Raw genomic sequence first — 22,920 nt, 5'->3', positions numbered from 1 at the left:
GTATAAATTCCACCTGGTACTTGTGTACATATACTCAGATGAAAGAGGCTAAGCGATTTGCAATTATCTTGGACATTATTTTTAAGTCATTGTTGATCAGTAGGTCTGTAATTCCTGACATCACCAGGGTCTTTCCCTAGTTTTGGGATCATAAAGATATATGCGAGGTTGAAAGCAGGTTCACGGGGCTTACCCCTCCAAATGGAGTTAAAAAATCGGACCAGGTATGGAGAGATGGTAGCCATAAAGGTTTTGCAATAACAGGCTAAGAAGCCATCAGGCCCCAGAGCAGAACCTTTATGAAGGCCCTTTATGACATTTAAGACCTCAGTCTCCTATATGGGAGAGTCAAGGGTAGAACGGTGGCTATCCCTTAATTTAGGAAGGGGAATCCCCTCCAGAATGGCAGCTAGGCAGGGAGGATCAGTGGATTTCCTTACCTTGTATAGTTTAGAGTAAAATTAATGGAACGTCTCCATGATACTCTTAGGGTTTTGAGTGATAGACCCGAAGGAGAATGAATTTTGGGAAGAAATACAGCATGATATTTGGGACTCAACTTGGCAGGCTCCTATCCAACGTAGGCTCTTTTCAGCTAAAGAGGTCAAGGCTAGATTCAATGCTAACCTTCCCAAATCAAGTTGGGCTAAGGATGCTGGTGTGGGATTATGTTTGTGTAGTTTGCTGAGTAATTTAAGTTCCTTATCTAGCCTCCCTGTATCAGCTCAATGTTCCTGTTTCAGTTGGGAAGCTAGCTGAAAAAGTTTTCCCCTCATGCCTTGTGAACTGCCCATAATGACCCCGGTGAAATGTCCTCAACATAATTAAGGAGGAAAAATTCCTAAAGGTCCCTTTCCAACATAGTACATTGCAAAGGATCACTCAATAATGACTCATCGAGGCACCATGGGTGAGGACCAGATGAGGGCTGGGACCTCGCTATTTTAAGGAAAACTAAAGAGTGGTCACACCATGTAATGTCCTTAATGTAAGCGTGTAGAGCTGTGTGTCTAAGGATGGGAGAAAAATGTGATTGATACTAGCGTGAGTCAGATGGGGGAAATAAAAGTGTGTATAATCTCTAGTCGAAGGGTTTAGTTCCCTCCAGATGTCAATAAGCCTCAATGAATGTAGAAGTTTAGAGATGCGAAGACTGTGTTTAGGGGGTCTTTTAAGGCGAGGTTTCCCATTGGCTGATTTGTTATGGAGCTGACTGAAGGCAATATTAAAGTCTTCTCCTAGTATGACCCGACCCTCAAAATGAGGGGCCAAAGTATGCAACATTGAGGAGAAGAAAGCAGCTTGGCCTCGTTTCGGTGCGTAGTAGGAGATAAAAGTGTACAGGTCACCATCTGTCCCTTGACAAGGATGTAACGTCCTTCCTGGTCTTTAACTATCTGGGTGAGGGAAAAGGAAATTTGTTTAGAAAAAAAAATGGCCACCCCCCATTTTTTTGACCTCAGCATTAGCCAGAAGAAAGATAGGGAATTTATGGTGTATAAATGACAGGGTTAAATTGTGTAGGAAAATGAGTCTCATGTAATGGAGGACATCAAGTCCGTGTGAATGGTAGTGTTGAAAGGTTTTATGTCTTTTAATAGGGGAATTTAGACACTGAGTGTTATGAGATGCCACTTGGAGATATGTGCCTAGTGGGTCAATGTTAATCATGGAGAAGAGAGTAGATAAGCGCCATCAAATGATGACCACATACACAACAGTCCCAAAGCAGGTCCACGGAGAGACTGGTCAGAAAAAAGTTGTAACTTCCATTCCAGTATCTGAAAGAAAAAGGCATGCATAAGAAAAGAAAGGAGTATACAGAAAAGAGAGTAAGGAAGAGAACACAGAACAGGAACTATTCTGCTATCCCAGAGAGCAGGACAGGACCTGTCCAGACCTGCACAGGTAAATACTTGCAACTACGACCTGCAATGCACAGGGCACTGTCCTGTTGCCCCTCAGAAGGAAAAACCTCTGAGTCGCAACAGGAGAGGAGCATAGAAACAGCTCCAGCCTGAAAACCTCCAAAAAGGTAAGGCCCACAACACATAAAATCACAGTATAGGTAATGAAATGTGTTCAGCGTGTAGAATAGTTAGTGACAAAACAGAGCCAAAGGGGGGAGAAGCCTACTATGAATCTTCAAACAAAAAGAGGGAAGGAATGGTTTGCCTCCATGTCAGGTGTCCCCTCCAACAGGCCACAAAATAAGAAAACATTTGTAATCAAGTTAAGAAGGATTAACAAGCGACAACTTAGTAAATCTAAAAAACACTAGCTTAGTGGGGCACCCCAAAATTTCTGGGTAAGCCCACTAAAGGAGGGTAAGTTTACAGTCACGTCGACTGGAATGTAAAAGGAAGAGTTCCCTTCCGATCAAGTATGGTCAATATGTGACCAGATTAACATCCGCAGGAGAAGGTCACCATCAGGGGGGATGAGAGTCTCAGGATCTCTTCTGTTTCTGCTTTTGTCAGACTAGATTGAGAGGGCTTATGGGTGGAGGGTGTTTAGATGAACTTTGGTCCTTGCTTGAAGTTTGTAAAGAAGGAGCCTGTGAAATGATACCGAGCTGAATTAGTGTAACGTTCATGCGTTTTTGTTAGTGGATGGATTTACAGCTGCAGAATTATTACACTCAGTAGCCTTGTAGAGAATCTGTTGAACAAACATATCCAACTCTCAGGACTTCATCACCGTGTACAGCCTGTTATATACCATATATATTAATAGATGTTAATGGAGGGATAGAATATATGAGGATATATAGATGAGAGACAGGCTATTGTATGGTGAGCACTAGAAGTAGTATTAGGAGAGTTTGCAGATGATGGTAAAGCAGATAGGTTCTGATGTCAAGTATAGTGCAGATGGTAAGTAGGACACAGATGGAGTATACTTAGACAGAGTAACCTAGTGCAAGGATAGTTGAAGGTAGTCCCAAGAGCTAACAGGCTATGCAGATGATAGTGAATAGATAGATACAGATAGTCTTGGTAATTGCAGTAGATGACAGTAGGAGATTGGTTAGTAAGAATCCCCTGCGGGGTACTTATCACTTAGATAGGTTTAGGAGTAACAGTGTCCATTGGAGAGGGGTGATCCCGTAGCGAGATACGGATCACCAGCGAGGTTTCCGGCTTCAGTTCAGCAAGGGAGAATGTCAGCAGCTCCGACTTCACAGGAGTAGGTGCGGTGAACATGCGGTGAAGGTGAAAACAGCATGCCCGGGGTGATCGGGTGGCGAGACACAGGATCCGAAAACAGGTTCAAGTAGCGAGATACAGGAACGTGTCGAACTGGTATGCTGCCTTCAGACAGCGGGACGCTCCAACCATGGCGGTTGAACGAGCCCTGAGTGAGAGCAAACCGGCGATTGAAATAGCCGCTCATAGCGGCGCTCGGCAATGATGTCATCCGGTCTTAAAGGTATATGCGTCCCTTGTTACACAAGATGGGACGCAATTAGGAGAGGAGAAATATGGAGACAAGGGTACCAGAGGTACCAGAACATTACAATTAGTAGATGTTCCTCCTCCTGAAAGGTTACAAATCCAAAAGATTTATTCTTAAATTGAAACTGTAGCTGGAACGAAAAAGACCACCAATATTTCCCAGCTTTTTGAGACAAGGCTGTCAGTAGAGGTTTCAGTGATCTTCGCTTTTGAATAGTTGTAGGGGATAGGTCCCCAAAAATTTGAACAAGGTGGCCCTTAATGTACAACTACTCAGATTCCAGAGACAGTAGCCTCACGTCTTCTTTGACAGCGTTATAATGCAGCTTGACCACTATGCCTCTAGGGACACCATCTTTTTTTTTCATATGTTTATTGGATTTTCAAAAAAATGAACATATAGTATAGAGATGAGCATATAAAAAATACATTCAGTCATAACGCGTACGCAGCCACCTTTATAGCAACTCAAACAAAGATAAGTAGATAGATAGGGAGACTATCTTGACACGGGAGCTTTAGGGCTCTATGAGCTCTGTCAAGTTCAAATCTGTGATTCGGAATAATTGGGATGAGGGCCTTGATGAAGGATTTAACAGCCCCATGAACATCAGTGATTGATTCGGGGAGGCCTCTGATGCAGAAATTATAGCGTCTGCTCCTATTTTCTAAGTCGTCAATTTTGAACAGTGCTGTGTCAAGTTGGTCTAGTAAATCCTGTATTTGGGTAATATTTGTATTACTCCCTGCATCAGAATGATCATCGGTTTGTTCAATGGCTTCAATCTTGGCGCCTAAGCTCAATAAAACAACTTTGATTTTAGTAGTAATCTGAGCTGCGGTTTGGGCTAGTCCATTAGCTAGCATTTCTGAGAATTTAGCCAGTAAGAATGCCATATCAGGCAGGTGGCCTGGGAGGGAGGAGGATGCCTGGTGAAGTGCAGCTAGGCCTTCAGTGCTTTCCCCAGCCAGGGATCATAGCAATTCCTCCAGGGTCCTGTCAATGAGGGACACAGTGGAGGCTGGGAAAGTGGCTGGTGGGGGTGCCTGGTGGCCCGCAGAAGTCCTGAGAGGCCAGGGAGGGTGGGAGACGGTCAGCTATAAAGTCTGTATCTTCAGCCTCTCCTTGTGGTGGAGCCTTGGCCACCATCTTGGAATCCCCTGGGGCCTTCTCGCCGAAAGTCAAATGGCAAGATACTTCTCCCGCATTCGGGAGACCCGACATGTGGGAGAAGCCTCTTGGTGTCCAATGCTTGGGGCACAGTGAGGATGAGAGTTGCTGTTGATAGTTGGCTAGGAGGCTCCTAGGCAGCTGGAGTGGGTCGGAGCTCCTGTTTCAAGCAGCCATCATGGGAGCTCCCACGCATGCGCCTTGCAGGTAGCCACTTTAGATATACAAAGTGTTTGCCTTAATGCGTGAGCACAGGGGGATGGGGGGGGGGGACTTTACTTTTTTTTTATTAATTATTAGATTATTTTATTTTTTATTTTTCAACTGTTGCTTTATTTTTTATTTTTTTTTAATCAGCAATAGGTACATGACAGGTACTCTTTACGGAGGGATCTGGCATCAAAAAGACCTCTGCACTTAAAAGTCTAAATGCCCTTCATTATTTACCAATCAAGGGGACAAAAGATGCCCAAATGGTAGAAAAAAAAGGTGTAGAGAAAGGAGAGAAAGCCATCCTATTGGGAGAAGACAGTAATTATTGCTAGCGGCTGTAGCAGGCGCTAGCAATAATTGCAGGTAAAACCAGACATGCTGGTTGTACCCATATTAATCGCTCAATCAACTTGGTACATTCAGCCTGCCCTTACACGGTTGGAATCCCGGCTGTTTCCTGCTGAACCAGTCGAGATTCGAACTGTATACGGCCTGCCTTAGACGGGCTCGTCTAATAGATGTGCATACTAGCACATTGTGTCATTAACTTGCAGGGGGACATTTTTTTTTTTTATAGAAAGACTTTGCTATCACTTTAATGTTATGCCTGATTGATGTAAGTTTTACATTGCCTTATATACTTTTTTATATACTGTTGAAAAATAAAGAAATTCTTACTCTGATACATAGAAAAAATGCATGTCATGTCTTTTATGTTTAAAGGATATAGTAAACCCTAGGCACAGATAAAATTAAAAAAATAAAAAATTACAAAAGCAAAAAAAAATCTCTTTTAGGATAACTTTGTAAATGTCAGTGTTAAAAAATCACTGCTCCTGGCCTTATTGAGTTTTATAAAAAATGCATTTTTTTTTTTTTTTTGCATTGGTACATGTTCCTCAGGGTAATGGCCACCCCCATGCTATTATTTTGACACTCCCTTGCCTATTAACCCAGAAAATTGGCCTTTTTAATTTAATTTAATTTAATTTTTTAATAATGTATTTTCTGGTGATGACAATTTACTTTTAGAAAGTCATAATCTTTAGATGATTTATTAACTCACAGTGATATGGCATTGAAATACAACAGGTGCTTGGATGGTGGTTCTTTCAGTATGCATAGATGTAATATGTGTTTTTTATTATTGTAATTTTATGGTGGTGAAATCCACTCTCAGATTGTCAATAGGTAGGCTCCTTAGGTGCAGACAACATGTGGACTGTGGCTCAACTGGCCTGGTTTACATGCTTGTGTGCACCTGTTGGTTCTTTTACACAGGAAAGGTAATTAGGACTGTTGGCAGACGTCTTCAGTAGCATATGTATTCTATTTCCTCAAATAATTTGATGTCACCAGTAGCTTGTCACCAGATATGTGTCAGATCTAAAATTCCTGAGCATGTTTATCCAGACTCCTGGATTGGGGAGATCTAGACCACTTTGTCCTACTGAAAGAAACCAGGTGAATTTTGGAACCCAATGCTACCCCCCTGGCTTAAATAACAGTTTGAGCTTCAGTCCATTTTTGCAGACATATACAGTATTTTTTGCTTTCTTTTTTTTTTTTTAACTTTTTTCCCTTTTTTTATATTTTTGTATATAATTAAATTAAAATTAATAGTTACTAATTACATGCTTGCCTAAATTTGATATTTGGAATGCTCCAGTAAGGAGATGAGCTGGTAGGAAGCTGGTAGGCAACAGACTATAGTAGACTGGCACTGGAGACAGTGGGCAGCTGAGAGGGTTGTGGGTAGCAGACCGCAGGTCAGCTAGAACAGCAGGGTGGAAGGCGGGTATCAGTGACAGCAGGCAGAGTAGCAGGGTCAGGTAGGCCGGGTCATATACAGTACAAACAAATGGCCACTGTCCCCACCTATAACTGGCCTTTGCAGCAATGAGCACATGAAAGAGCAACGCATGCAAAACAAAACCAAATGCCTTCCTGGCTCAACTTACCGAACAGCTTGCTAACCAGCCGAATGGTCCTGTCTAACAGTATGCATTAAAACCAGGAGTTTCGTTTTCACACATTTGTGGTGCCTTGATGGGGCTCTGTAGCTTACACATGTATTTGCAAATGTAACCCCTGTTTTTAATGCAAACTGTTAGACAGGACAATTTGGTTGGATGCCAAGCTGGTCGGTAAGTTGAGCTGGGAATTTCTTTGGTTTTGTTTTACATGCATGACCTTTCTGTGCTCCTTGCTGCAAAGACCATGGGGCTGTGGCCATTTTTCTGTACTGTTGAATAATTGGTGAGAAGATGTACTGGACACCTTTGCTGTAATAGTGCTATATGCTGGGTGTCCAGTGCACGCCCTGCGCCTTTAGGGTGGAATGGGGCTCACTCCAGGCTCACCTATTGAGAGACTGCCATTATAATGCATGTGCTTCCAATGTGGAGGCTCTCAAAATTTAGAGTTAGGACTACAGAAAATACTAGGGTGCCTTGAAGGGGCTATGTAGCTTATGCATGTATTTGCAAATGTGTGCAAACGAAACCCCTGTTTTTAATGCATACTGTTAGACAGGACAATTCAGTTGGTTAGCAAGCTGGTCAGCCAGCAAGTTGAGCCAGGAATTTCTTTGGTTGTGTTTTTCATACACAGACAGGATGGATCAGGTACAGGGCACAGGCAGGAGCATGGTCAGGGAACAAGCCAGGTGTGGAACCGATCAGTGAAGCAGGAGCCAATGGAGCAGGCAGAAGTGGAGGTCAGGGGACAAGGCGAAGTCGGTGAAGGTGAGTTTAGAGAGTGGTCAGGACAAGCCGGGTCAGCAAACAGAATCAGCATACAGAATCACAAGAACACAGGATACATAGGAGTCTGAAGACAAAGCAGCAATGATGGCCCGGTTAACATCTGTCACAAGTACATATGAGCGCCGGAACATTGTGCATTAGCAAGTGCCCAATTTCTGTGAGCTTGAAAGGGAACATGTATTAACCTGTGTACAGAATTTCATCAAGAGGAGCCATCTTGTCTATTGGCATGCCCTTGCTTACATGTATTCTACTGGGTTTGTTTCCATGATGTGGTTATCGATTTGTTGGAGCTGACACTGGGAGGCTTGACTTCCCCTCCCCTTGCCATGTGCTGCATTTAATGGAGCAACTCTCAGAAGGTAAGTGTAAGCCTATAATGCAGCCTGTTGGTGCTGGCAAAACCGGTCAGTCTGTCTTTCTTCTACCTTTGCTGACAACCCTATGAGAGTCATTTGCTAAGAATGAATGGATGAGTATGCCTTGTACACCACTGCCTATGCTCCCATTGTGATTCATGGCCACTTAAATGGGAATTTGCTTTTACATTATTTTACTTGCTATATCATAAATACATATTTGGAACCTGCTACATTCAGTCTGTTATTGAGCTGCAAAGTTAACTGGTATCCACAGACAATCAGTGGCACCTATGCAGAGCAAGTCCCCACGTGCTTTATGGTGTTCTGGCCAGTGTATGGGATACATGCCAAAGCTGATGTACAGTACATTTTATTAGCATTCCTATTTATGACAACCATTCACTATGGTATGGGGTAGTCGCCTTCAGTGCTAGTCCAAAGCTGGTCTCCATATGGACATTGGTGTTCCAGTCAGCTCACTAGGCAAATGTGAACACACGATTATTTGTTATTTAGTTATGTTCATCATGTGAGGATTATTACTACTTTTGGGATATGTTTTAAGGTCATTTTCTTACTTTTGGAGGACTCTTTTCTGAATTTATGACAGTGGGTGCTGTATGCTACTGAGTCCTTTTTGATATATACTTTATGAGATGCAATGATTGGACATTTATGATTTCTGTCTCATTTTGTTTTGGATTAATATATATAGTATAATATATGTGTATGATATTCTAAAGGGGACACTGTATTTGCATCGGGTAGCTCATTGTATATCAGCCTTGGCCAAGATTTTAATTGCTTTGATTGTAAGATGTATTGAGTAATAGAATGTAGATTTTATAATATTATTTTTCAAAACTGTTCTGATGTGTTGTGTTGAGATTTTTTGTTAATAACTTACAGTCAGAACTAGGAATTTTATTGGAGGGTTTTTGCTTTTTTAATTTGACAGGTTTAGCTCCCATTGATTCCAATGGGGTTCAGATTCGACATACAAAATTCTTTGAGGTTTGGTGAAATCTTGCAGAACCGAACCACGAGCAGTTCAGGTCATCAATACTTAGGAAATTCAAGAGAGGTCTAAATTGGAATCCTCCATGTGGTCTTCATTGTAACAGTGTAACTGCTTTATCTCCACTGCCTGCTCTGTGCATATGACAGATGGAAACATTTTTTTTTTACACTTTTTAATCTGTATGGAATAGAAGACAACAGATATAAAAGTAAAATTTATGTAGGAGGATTTTTTTCATCTCTGTGTATCATCTGAGGCTGTTCACTTCACTGGGTATATGTGAGGGTTTACATCCACTTTAACAATTAACAACCCACAAAACCTAGCCCCCTAACCCCTGAACATAATACTAACCTTAGCTGACCCGTAAAAATACTCAACACCTTTCCTGGTAGGGGTGCTGCTGAATATTTTTAGACACCTGTACTAAAGACACACAATTTTCAGCCTAAAAATATATATTGTGATGAGTTTCTGTGGTTTAAAAGGTTTTGCTTATTGCTTCTTTACTCCTAAAAATGGACACAAATTGATTTGTTCTAGAGTTAATTTTACTGCAGAGCGCAGAGCTAAATGACAGTTTTTATTTTAAAATACATCCTGAGCATTTTATCTGTTATATATATTCACTTTTATAGAAAACGAAATACGCATACAAACATGATACTTTATTTTACATTGTGGTCATGTTTTTTATTTTTATATTAAAATTAATCTGCATAGAGTTGCTTAAGAAATAGGCCTTAGGGAAATTAAGAAACAAACTGAAAAGATAACTGATGGAACAAATAAATTGCTTTTATATAAAAACACATCATTTTTAAGTTAAAGAATACTATACCTCTAGGGAGAAGATGGTGAGCTAATCTACAAGTGAGTGTATTTAAATGTTGAGCTAAAGAAATTAGGTATAAAATAGAAGCTCTGCTAAACAGTAATCAGAGGATAAATGCTTGTCCTTAGGATTCCAACCCCCCCCCCCCCAAAAAAAAAATAAATAAATAAATAAATAAATAAATAAATAAATGAGCCAATGAAAATATTATCATAACACCAGAACATATGTTTACTTTTGTATCATTTATCTTTGTGCAAGGCTAAATAGAAAAATAATCATTCGGAATATACTAAAATAGTTCAGACTAGAGCTGCACGATTAATTGTTACAAAAAAAATTGTGATCTCGATTCAACCCCCCTGTGATCTTATTCTGTCACTTTCACGGTTCATGTAACAGTACAGAGCAGTTCCATGCTCACAGCTGTCAAAGAAAAAAAGAAAAACAGCCGGCAAAGTTTATCACAACATTGCTCAGCGCTGAGAGATAAGGAGAAACATTGTATCATTTGGTTCTTTTAGATTAAAGGGATGAACTTCGGTCTGTAATTGAGGTCAGTTTACCTACTTAACCACTTCAGCTCCAGAAGGTTTTACCCCCTTAATGACCAGGCCATTTTTTTTGCGATTCGGCACTGCGTTGCTTTAACTGACAATTGCGCGTTCCTGCGAAGTTGTACCCAAATAAAATTGATTTTTTTTTCCCCACAAATAGAGCTTTTGGTGGTATTTGATCACCTCTGTGGTTTTTAGTTTTTGCACTATAAACAAAAAAATAGCGACAATTTTGAAAAAAAAAAAAACCAAAACAATATTTTCTACTTTCTGCTATAAAACATTCCCAATAAAAAATGTAAAAAATCTTTTTTTTTTTTTATCAGTTTAGGCCAATTTGTATTCTGCTCCATGTTTTTGGTTAAAAAATATCCCAAAAAGCATATAATAACTGGTTTGCGCAAAAGTTATAGCGCACTTGCCCGTTGACAGCTGAATGGAAAAAAAAAAACAATTGCCTAATTTTCCAGCAATAGAAAAAAAATGTCATTTTAATGATATACACCCTTGATTGTTTTTTTATTTTTTATTACAATATTGACCAAGAAATAAAATATTAATTTTTAAATGATTTTTTAATGTTATATTTGTCTATATCTGGGTTACCCTCTGCAATCCCACCCAATAGAGGAATTCAATATATTAGATGTAAATAGGGATGATGGCAACCACACCCTTAGATAAATGAACCTCCTTTAAGTAAAAAACCCAAAGCACCTTGTCCCCTGGGTGGTGGTTGTGGGGGTTTCTGGGCAGGGGGCTTATTGGAATTTAACAAGGGAATCCCCCCCCTGCCCTTGTGAATGAATATACTGTATATTGTACCCCTACTCATTCACCGAAAAAGTGTTAAAAATAAATAAAGACAGGAGCCAGTTTTTGACAATTCCTTTATTAAAAATGCAATGTCCCCCAATGTATTGTAGATCCACCATCAATCACGATGCCCACCGCATAGCCTGAGCCGAAAAAGTGAATAAAAAAAAAAGTTTTGCGCTCGACGAAGGCTAATCCTTAAATGCCTACTCTGCCTTGTGACAGAAAATAGAAAAGAGGTGGGGCCACCTGGTGATGTCACTTGGTGCCCCCTCCCCCCATGTGACATCATCAAACTGTGCATGTTTGGTTGATGATGTCACAAGAGGGTGGTGCCACCCGGTGACATTACCAGGTGGCCCCCAAACCTTACCTATTTGAGAACTTTAACGCGGCAGAGCAGGCATTCGGCAATTAGCCTTCCTCATGGATGGAGCCTTTGTCACAGGCATAGAGTTCTTTTTTTGGGGCCGGCAGTACTGTTGGTGTCATGTTTGATAATGGATGTACATCAGGTGACATTGTTTTTTATTTTTTTGAATACAGGAATTGTCAAAAATGGCCTCTTGTCTTTATTTTTGACACTTTTTTAGGTTAATGAGTAGGGGTACAATGTACCCCATACTCATTCACATGGGAAGGCCAGGATCTGGGGCCCCTTGGTCACTTTAGTGCGAATCTAGTGATAGTTCAGTCAGTGTGAGTGTAAGTAAACGTTCGTTTTTACTTTAGTTTGAATCAAGTGATAGTTCAGTCAGTGTGAGTGTAGTGACCTGACCATTCGTTTCTAATTTTGTGTCAGTTTGTTTTGTCAGAGCAAGTTTACTGCATATTAGTACAAGTTTAACATAGTATATTTCTGTGCGTTACGTGCTGTTTAACGCAGGATATTTCTCTGCGTTATGTCCTTTTTAACGCAGTATATTTCTGTGCGTTATGTGCTGTTTAACGCAGTATATTTCTGTGCATTATTGCACGTTTAACGCAGTATTTTTCTGTGCAGTAGTGCATGTTTAACGCAAAATATATGTGTGTTATGTGCCCTTTAATGCAGCATATTTCTGTGCATTACTGCACATTTAAAGCAGTATATTTTAGTGCGTTACGTGCCGTTTAACCGCTTGCCGACTGCTCACAGTATATTTACTGCGGCAGTCAGCCCCTCACAGGCAGAGTGACGTAGGTCTACGTCGCTCGCCTGTGAGGCTCTGGGGAGAGAGCGCGCGCCCGCGGAGGCACGCTCCCGCGCGGTCACGGACCCCCCCGCGCGTGTGACCAGTGGACCCGATGTCCGCCGGTCACTCGGCGATCGGCTGGGGAGAGGGAGAATGTCAGGCAGCTTGTGTAAACAAGCCACCTGTCATTCTCCTCGCTTTAAAGACACAGATCACACGGATCTAGTATGTAGATCCGTTGATCAGTGTCCTTACAGCTCAAGCCACAGCCAATCACAGTAGAAAGCACGCCCCTAGGGATACACATAGCCCCTCCCTCCCAAATAAAGTTAACCCCTTCACTACCAGTGTATTTTTACAGTAACAGTGCATATGTATAGCACTGATTACTGTAGAAATGTCACTGGTAACCCCAAAAGTGTCAAAAATGTCAGACAAGGGTCCGATATGTCCGCCGCAATGTCGCAGTACCGCAAAAAAAATCGCAGATCGCCGCCATTACACGTTAAAAAAAAACCAACAAAAATTACAAAAATCTTTCCCTTTGTTAGTAAACGCGATAACTTTTGCGCAAACCAATCAAAATACGCTTTTTGCGATTTTTTTTACCAAACATAGGTAGCATAAAACAAATTGGCCGAAAATGTTAAAAAATTTTGATTTTTACATTTTTTTGGGGGGGAATTTCATATAAAAAAATGTGAAAAATATTGTTTTTTTTGCAAAATGTACGCTCTTTTTTTGTTTATAGCGCAAAAAGTAAAAATCGCATGGGTGATCAAATACCACCAAAAGAAAGCTCTGTTTGTGGGGAAAAAAAGGACGTCAAATATGTTTAGGTACCGCGTTGCACGACCGTGCAATTGTCCGTTAAAGTCACGCAGTGCCGAATCGCAAAATACCCCCTGGTCGTTTAGCAGGAAAATCCTCTGGGGCTTAAGTGGTTAATGCAGTATTTTTCTGTGTGTTACTGCATGTTTAACGCAGTATATTACTGCATTTTTAATGCAGTGTATTTCTGTGCATTAGTGCATGTTTAATGCAGTATATTTCAGTGTGTTATTGCACATTTTACATAGTATATTTCAGTGCGTTAGTGCACATTTAACGCAGTATTTTTCTGTGCATTACTTGCCGTTTAACGCAGTATATTTCTATGTGTTACTGCACTTTTAAGGCAGTATATTTACGTGCGTTAGTGCACATTTAACGCAGTATATTTCTTTGCGTTACTTGCCATTTAATGTAGTATATTTCTGTACATTAGTGCAATTTTAATGCAGTATATTTCAGTGCGGTACATGGCGTTTAGTGCAGTATGTTTTTGTGCGTTAGTTAGCAATAAACGTGCACTAACGCACTTAAATGTACTGCACTAAACGGCATGTACCACACTGAAATATACTGCATTAAACGTGCACTAATGCACAGAAATATACTACATTAAATGGCAAGTAACGCACAGAAATATACTGCGTTAAATGTGCACTAACGCACTGAAATATACTGTGTTAAACATGCAGTAACACACTGAAATATACTGCGTTAAACTTACAGAAACGCACAGAAATATTCTTAGTTAGACATGCACTAATGCACAGAAATGTACTGCAATAAACGTGCACTAAGTATATTTCTGTGCATTAGTGCACATTTAATGCAGTATATTACTGTGGGTTAGTACAAAGGGAAGGCACGGTGGGGAAGGTAATTTTGGGCGTATGCTATAGGCCCCCCAACCAGAGGGAGGAGGGTGAGGCGGACCTCATGTTACAGATAGGATTGGCAGCAAGGATGGGAAATGTCATTATAATGGGGGACTTTAATTATCCAGATATAGACTGGGCAGAAGGAACCGCGCACTCAGCCAAGGCTAGGCAGTTCCTAAATGTTTTGCAGGACAATTTCATGGGTCAGATAGTGTATGCACCAACAAGAAACAATGCGGTACTTGACCTACTGATTACAAACGATACAGACCTGCTCACGGATATAGAAATACGGGACAACTTAGGGAACAGTGACCATAGGTCAATTGGTTTCAGGATTAATTACAGTAATAGGAAACACAAGGGTAATATAAGGACACTGAATTTCAAAAGAGCCAATTTCCCTAAACTGCGCTCGCTGCTAGAAAATATCAAATGGGATAGAACCCTGGGAACAAAGAACACGGAGGAAAAATGGGAGTGCTTCAAGCGCATACTTAACAAGGGGATTGGCCAGTGCATTCCAAAGGGAAATAAATTTAAAAGAGCAAAACTAAACCCTGGGTGGCTAAACTCCAACATAAAAATGTATATTAGTGCTAAAGAAAAGGCCTTCAAAAAATACAAGACTGAGGGGTCATTGGCAGCATTTAAGCATTACAAAGAGTGTAATAAGAAATGTAAAGATGAAATCAGGGCGGCTAAAATAGAACACGAGAGACATATAGCGGAGGAGAGTAAAAAGAACCCCAAGAAGTTCTTTAAGTATATAAATAGTAGGAAAGCGAGGCCAGAACACATTGGCCCCATAAAAGATGATAAAGGAAATATGGCCACTGAGGACAGAGAAAAGGCGGAAGTGTTAAATAATTTCTTCTCTTCAGTCTTCACAAAGGAATCGGGGGGCTACACGAACCCAGCTTGTAAGGCCGAACTAAATAATACACCTCAGGAAGTGCCGCCATGGCTAACAGAAGATAGACTTAGAGCTAAACTAGAGAAACTTAACATAAATAAATCCCCGGGACCGGATGGCTTGCACCCGAGGGTTCTTAATGAGCTCAGCCAGGTGATTGCCAGACCATTATTCTTGATCTTTAAGGATAGTTTACAGATGGGTATGGTGCCAGCTGATTGGAAAAAAGCCAACGTGGTACCAATATTTAAAAAGGGGCCGAGATATATCCCGGGTAACTATAGGCCGGTCAGCCTAACATCAGTAGTCTGCAAAATTTTGGAGGGGATGTTAAGGGACCACATACAAGACTTTAGTAATGAAAACGGTATTATAAGTAGTAATCAGCATGGATTCATGAAAAATCGTTCGTGCCAAACCAATCTATTAACCTTCTACGATGAAGTGAGCTGCCACCTAGATAAAGGTAAGCCTGTGGATGTGGTGTATCTGGACTTTGCAAAGGCCTTTGACACCGTTCCCCACAAACGAATACTGTACAAATGAAGGAAGGTAGGTATGGACCATAAGGTGAGTACCTGGATAGAGAAATGGCTCCAGGGGAGAGTACAGAGGGTGGTGGTTAATGGGGAGTACTCGGATTGGGCGGGTGTGGAAAGTGGGGTCCCCCAGGGTTCTGTCCTGGGACCAATCCTGTTTAATTTATTCATAAATGATCTAGAGGAGGGGATATCTTGTACAATCTCAGTATTTGCAGATGATACTAAACTAGGCATGCCAATATCTTCTATGCAGGATGTGGAAACCTTGCAAGCAGACCTGAACAAAATAACGGGGTGGGCAACTACATGGCAGATGAGGTTTAATGTTGAAAAATGTAAAGTAATGCACTTGCGGGCCAGAAACCAGAAAGCAAGCTACTCACTAGGGGGGGAACCTCTGGGTGAGTCTAGGATGGAAAAGGACTTGGGAGTACTGGTAGACAACAAGCTTGGCAGTGGCATGCAATGCCAAGCCGCCGCAAGCAAAGCCAACAGAATACTGGGATGTATAAAAAAGGGGATTCACTCCAGAAATAAAGAGATTATTCTCCCACTCTACAAGACTCTGGTCCGGCCACATCTGAAGTATGCTGTCCAGTTCTGGGCACCGGTCCTCAGGAAGGATGTGCTGGAACTAGAGAAAGTCCAGAGAAGGGCAACAAAAATAATTAGGGGAATGGATCACATCAGCTATGAGGAAAGACTACAAGCACTGAACCTTTTCTCTCTGGAGAAAAGACGATTGAGGGGGGATATGATACCAATGTACAAATACTGTACTGGTGACCCGAGCATAAGGAACAAACTATTCAGAGAAAGGAGATACAATAAGACACGTGGCCACTCACTAAAACTAGAGGAAAGGCGGTTTAACCTTAAAGTGTGTAAGGGGTTCTTCACTATAAGAGCGGTAAGGATGTGGAATTCTCTTTCACAAGCAGTAGTATCAGCAGGGAGCATTGATAGTTTCAAAAAACTATTAGATGGACACCTTAGAGACCACAACATTCAGGGGTATACAATGTACGGCTAAAAGCAAACACACACACGCATCATGGGTTGAACTGGATGGACTGATGTCTTTTTTCAACCTCACTAACTATGTAACTATGTAAGTACAGTTTTACTGCAGTATATTGTAGTGTGTCAGTGGAGTGTGTCTGTGTAGTGACTACTCAAGTTAAAGTGCACCAAACACCTCTTTCCATTGATTAAAAAGCATCCACGTACAGATTTTTACATCTTTAATACATTTTGTTCATAAGCACCTTCCTATCATGTCTGTGAGGCCAACAAGGAGAGGCAGATAATCCCATGGCACTGTGAGGGGGTCAGAAGTGGATGTGTCCACAGGCAAAGGTGGACATGGTCAGTCCTCAGGCAGGGCATGATTTCCTCTGTTTAGTGATGTTCCCCATGCTATCCAGCTACATCATGCAGAGGAGGTGGTGGACTGGCTTATAGAATGACCTTCATCCTGATCATCCTCCATCTCCCAAGCAGAGACTAGTGCTCAGTCCACTGCAGCTGCAAGAGTGGCTAAATCTGCCTCCTTGTCCACAGCTATTGCCGGCATAGCCCCAGCATCAAGCATGGAGGAGTCAGCTGAGTTATTTGAACACAGCATCAGCCACTTGCTCCTTGATGATTCACAGCCATTACTTGATTCAGATGTTGGTTCTGAGGTTGAGGAAGGTGGGAACATGAGCCTACAGAAAGGGGAAAACACTGGTACACAAATTGGCAGTCATGTTCCCCCATCCGCAGCGTATTGCTAAGTTTTCTCAAGTGGTAACGAGGATGGAGGAGATGATTAGTTCATTGACGCGACTTGGGTGCCGGATAGAGCAGAGGAGTAAAGTGAGAGTGAGTCGCAACCCCCACGAGGCATAAATCATGGAAGAATAGAGAGAAGTCACCCTATTCCATGACATTGTGGAGCTTTTATCCCCTGACTGTAATGTTCCGGTATCTTTGGTACCCTAAATTACACTTTCCACAAGTGTATGCACCCCACCATTTACTTTTGGAAAGGTGCGCATACACCTTTAAGACTGGAGCTGTCATCACCCAGCGCCGGACTAGATGGCTATTTAAAGCGCCGGTTCTCACTCACATGTGTTCGTTCAAACACCCTTACCTGGATGCTAACCTTGCTTGAAGCTTCCATGCTTGCAAGCTTACCTCGCTGACGGAACCTCGCCGCGCTGATCCCTGTATCCCGCTACTGGATCATCCGCCTCTCCTGAACCACCCTTCGGCTGTATCGCTAATAGTGCTAAGTACCCCGCAGGGGAATTCCCTATAAACTTATACTAAGCTTACACTATCTAGCTCTGCATAGTAAAGACTGTTTATTACATCTGCATAACTAGATTGCTAGCTCTTGAGACTACTGCTACTTTTCTGCACTGGGTTGATCTCTTTTGTATGTCCACCTGCTATTCTGTCATCTGCTACCATACAACATTGCTAAACCTTCCTGCATCCATCTGCTACTGTCTCACCTTCAAGTGTCTATCACCTACCACCTCCACTCAACCTATCCCTCAACCTTCATCATTGTGTTACCACATACATAAAGTCATTCTAGGAACCAGCTTGCTAATTGTGTGTATTTACTGGCTGAAATAAGACCTTCCACACATGATGAGTCATTGAGGTTGGGAATGGTATCTCAGCATATCTCTTACATGACTACTGACGTGGAATTATTTCTGCAGCTGAAAATCCACACCATATAAGAAACGCAGGAGCGTTACACTGACACACTTCCCACAGCTCAGCTGTCTGGGCCTTTTTTAGCACATGTGCAGTCAATCACAGTGTTGTAATTTGCAAACTTTGTCTTAAGCACTTCAAGCATGGCAAAAACACCAGCCATTTGGGTACCACATGCTTGACAAGGCATTTAATCTACCGCCACTCATCCCATTGGCAAGAGCACTTGAAAGCCACTCAAAATGGACACAATTCTGTTCCTGCTCCTTACTCACCCCAGTCTACCCCCTCTATACCTTATGACCTCTCAGCAGCCTCCACTGACAGGGATGATGGTATAGCGCAGGTTGTCCCAGGTCCTTGCAGCACATCTGCCAGTAGCACACCACCAGCTGTAGACTATAGCTGGCAAATTTCTCTGCACAATCTGCTGCAACAAAGAAAAAAAAACAGTCACTGCCACCCCCATGTCTAGCATCTAAAGGAAAGCTCGTCAAAGCTGCTGGCTTTACAAATTCTGTCTTTCCATCTGGTGGATTCTGCCCCCTTCCGTTAATTTGCAGAATGTGCTGTATCACATTGGCAGATTCCCAGTCATTATTTCTTTTCACGTAAGGACATTCCAGCTCTGTACCATTACATGGAAGGCAATGTTGTGGCACCTTTGGGCAAGGCAGTCAGCCGCAAACTCCACGTTACTGCTGACAGGTGGTCCAGCAAGCATGGTCAGGGACACTGTATTTCATTCACAGCACACTGGGTAACTGTGCTTGAAATTTGGAAGGATGCAGGACAGGGCTCAGTGCTGCAGCTTGTTGTGTCCCTACATCTCCATACAGCTATTGGTGATGATGTGAGATGTGTCAGCTCTACCCCCACCTCCTCCTCGATGCCCTCCTCTGCCAAATTGTCCTATGAACTACGAGGACCCCCTAAGCATTCAGGGACTATTCAATGAGTCAAGCTAAAAGGTGCCATGCAGTGCTTTAGTTGGTGTGTCTAGAGGACAGGAACCCCACTGGAACAGAGATTCTTTCAGCTCTGCAGGGGCAGGCCCAGAGGGGGTTGACGCCATGCCAGTTGGAGCCAAAAATGATGGTGTGCGATAATGGCACAATCCTCCTGTCCGCCCTTAGACAGGGAGTTGACACATGTGCCATGCCTGTCACACGTCCTCAATTTGGTGGTGCAGTGTTTCCTAAATAGGTACCCAAGGTTAGAAGATCTGCTAAAGCAGTCCAGAAGAGTCTGTAGCTATTTCAGGTGGTCATACACAGACACTGCCCATAAACCGTCTAATTTGTAACATGCCCACCAGGTGGAACTCGACTTTGGCAATGCTACATTGGCTGCGCATTGCAGCAGAGAGCCGTCAATGAGTACCTGTGTGAATATGGCACAACGACAGCCTAACGCTGGCTCGGCTTTTTTCCCCATGCCAATGGCTGCTGATAAAAGATGCATGCACTGTACTGTCACCATTCAAGGAGGCCACGAGGATGGGGAGCCGTGACAATGCATGCATTAGTGACACAATCCCTGTTGTGTTCCTGCTGGAGCAGACTCTGAGTGGCATAATGCACAGGGCACTGGAGGCAGAGCAGTGGGAGGAAGAGGAGGACATTCTTTCCTCTCAAGGCACACTTTAATCTGACACCATTCTTACTACACCATAGAATGCACAAGAGGACAGAGAGGAAGAGGAGGAGGATTCTGGCAGTTTTGGAAGTGCTGAAGCAGATGAAGACATACGTCAACCCTTAACAGATGGTTTTCCATCCTCAGAACCCATGGGAGTAGTACATGGCCTGGGAGGAGGCAGTTCCAGATACTGTAATGCTCAGTGACCCCAATGATTCTGCTTCTCATGCCTCCACAAATTTGCGGTGCATGAGCTACCTCATGCTTCAAAGCCTGTGAAATGACCCAAGATTATGTGGCATCAAGGAGAAGGATCATTATTGGTTGGCAACCCTCCTTGACCACCGTCACAAGGAGAAAGTCTCAGAACTCATCCCATCTCTACAGAGGGTGCAGAAGATGAAATCTCTTGAGGACACTTTAAAGAGGAGTTTATTCAATGCTTTCAACAACTCTGATAGGTTACATCATTGTGGAAAACTTAGTTTTGAGGCTTCTGTTGGTCAAGAGAGGAGCGATGGAGAAGGGGGCTGCCTTAGTGATGCATTTCACAATTTTTTTAAGCCCAGGGCTTTTAGCTTCCACATCCCATTGGCAGCATCTGCATCATATGGTGGACGGTTATCTAGGTGCAAAATCAGAGATGGAGAGCTTTCCAGTTGATGATCCACTGGGTTACTGGGACATGAGAACAAACCAATGACCAGAACTTGCCCAGTATGCAATTGAGCTTCTGGGCTGCCCTGCATTCAGCGCGCTTTCCGACGGGGCTTTCTGTGTTGCTGGAGGTCATATTACTGATAACAGAACGCGTCTGTCCACAGACTCCGTGGACCGTCTGACATTTATCAAAATAAAGTAATCCTGGATTACCAGCAGCTATGAAGCCCTTGATGCCGATGTCACTGATTAAGTGTTTTTGGGATGTGGAATCTCTGCTGGACTTTTAGGTTGTCTAGTGTTCTGGGTGTTGAATTTATTTGGAAGAATTTGTGTCATTTTTATGGGCACAATTAACACCCAAAGACCATTTTTTTATACCTGTTTGACAGGTGCATATCAATTCCATTTTTGACAGCAAGATCAATTCTTGCATTTATCAAAAGTATCTCCATAGGTGTGGTGGTACTAACCGTCACTATGTGTGACGGATCACCCTGTCCCTGGATTGTAAACCCCTTTGTGTCATTTTCCTATGAGTTTGGGACATCGCCCTTTTATTGCATTTTATTTTCCCTTTATTCATCCTCTGAACAACTAAAGAGGGCATGACTCATGGCATTGAGTTAATGTAATGTAATGTTACAGCCCTTCTCCCCCCATCCCCCCCTCCTGTTTCTGTGTCTAATTGTGTGGAGTCATGACACAGACAATGGTCTGGGCTGGAGACATCTCTCCGCAGGGGGTGTGCATTAGGTTATCTGTAGCCTGTTTCAATGTACAAATGTTCAGTTCTCATTGGTTGGTCCTTGTCCCCTTCCCCCCCTTTGGCAAGGCTAAGGGGAGTGCCCCTTAGCTGTGTGTAAAACTGTATGTCTTGGAATTTAATAAACAGTTCTTGCTTAGACTCACAACATAGAGTGTCATCTCATGTTTGTGGGAGAAGGCTATACCAGCTCTATCTTCCTTTGGCTTTTATTGCTAAATCCCTAGCTCTGGTAAGAGAGGTTCCTGCTCTACTCTACAGCATCCCTCCCACTAGGGAGAAGAAAACATCTCTGGCGGCGAAACCCCTCTTTCTATGGGGGTGGCCGCTACAACTGGTGGCAAGCGGTGGGATGGTTCTTTTCCCCTAGAGGAGATGCTACAACTGGTTCTGAGAATGGAATGAGCAGATGGAGAATCGCTACGGAAACTTACTACAAATAACCGTACCAAAAAGGAACTACTGGCCGAGCTGAAGGAAATGGACCGAAACGACGGTGTGACTGGAGCAGTAGCCCCGAACCTGGAGGATGAGTTGATGCGGACTGTGTGTATGCGGTTGGCATTGTATGGACCCAATCCTCCTGCAGACATAATTTCCCAGGTGATGAACGCCGCTATCGCTGAGAACCGGGAGAAACGACAATACCATTTGCGCATGGCGGAGATCCAGAGACCAGTGAGCCCAACTGTGGAGAATGCTCCAGCCCCAACAGAATGGAAAAAGGTACCCTTCGCAGGCTTTAAGAGCTTCAAGGAATCGGAGGGGGAAATAGATGGCTACTTAGCCGACTTTGAAAGACAATGTGCCTTACACAAAGTACCCACAGACGAATGGGTCACCATCCTGGCTGGGAAATTAACAGGTAGAGCTGCCGAAGCCTTTAGAGCTATACCTGATGAGGAGATTCACCTCTACCCAGCAGTCAAGAAGGCTTTGCTTGCCCGGTACTCAGTCACCCCCGAGGCGTATAGGAGACAGTTCCGGGAGTCTAAAAAGCACAGCGGGGATTCCTACACCGAGTGGGCCTGCCGTCTTTACAGAACAGCCTCCCTCTGAATTACCGGTTGTCAAGCCATATCAGGAGAGGATGTGTTACAGCTGTTTCTATTGGAACATTTTTTCAACACTCTGCAGCCTGAGATACAGGTATGGATTCGGGATCGACGACCGCTCACCTTCCCCGAAGCTGCTCGTCTGGCTGATGAGTATATTGACTCCAGAAAAATGGAGCAACCCTCAGTAAGACCTGCTCCAGGACCAGTGGCACCAACCCGAAGCCCAGGTACCTGCAATCGGCCACCACCACGCTTCCAACAGCAAAGCCAGGTACAGTGCCATCGGTGCAAACAGTTCGCACACTACCAAAGAAACTGTGACCAGAGAAGGAACCACGATTCATGGCTTCGAGCAGGACCACCTTCCCAGGCACGGACAGCCGTACACTACTACCATGGCCACAGGCAGCAACAACCTAGCCTCAGACCAATGCTCATGCCCCGGATTACCAATCTTGGACCACCACTACCACAGAGAGGGGGGGACTCCTCCAACTCGCAGGCACCCAGATACCAATCCTGCAGGGGGGT

This window comes from Pelophylax lessonae (genome assembly GCF_965119305.1).
Source record: "Pelophylax lessonae genome assembly, chromosome: 4".
Lineage (NCBI taxonomy): Eukaryota > Metazoa > Chordata > Amphibia > Anura > Ranidae > Pelophylax > Pelophylax lessonae.
Note: the sequence above shows the minus strand (reverse complement) of the source record.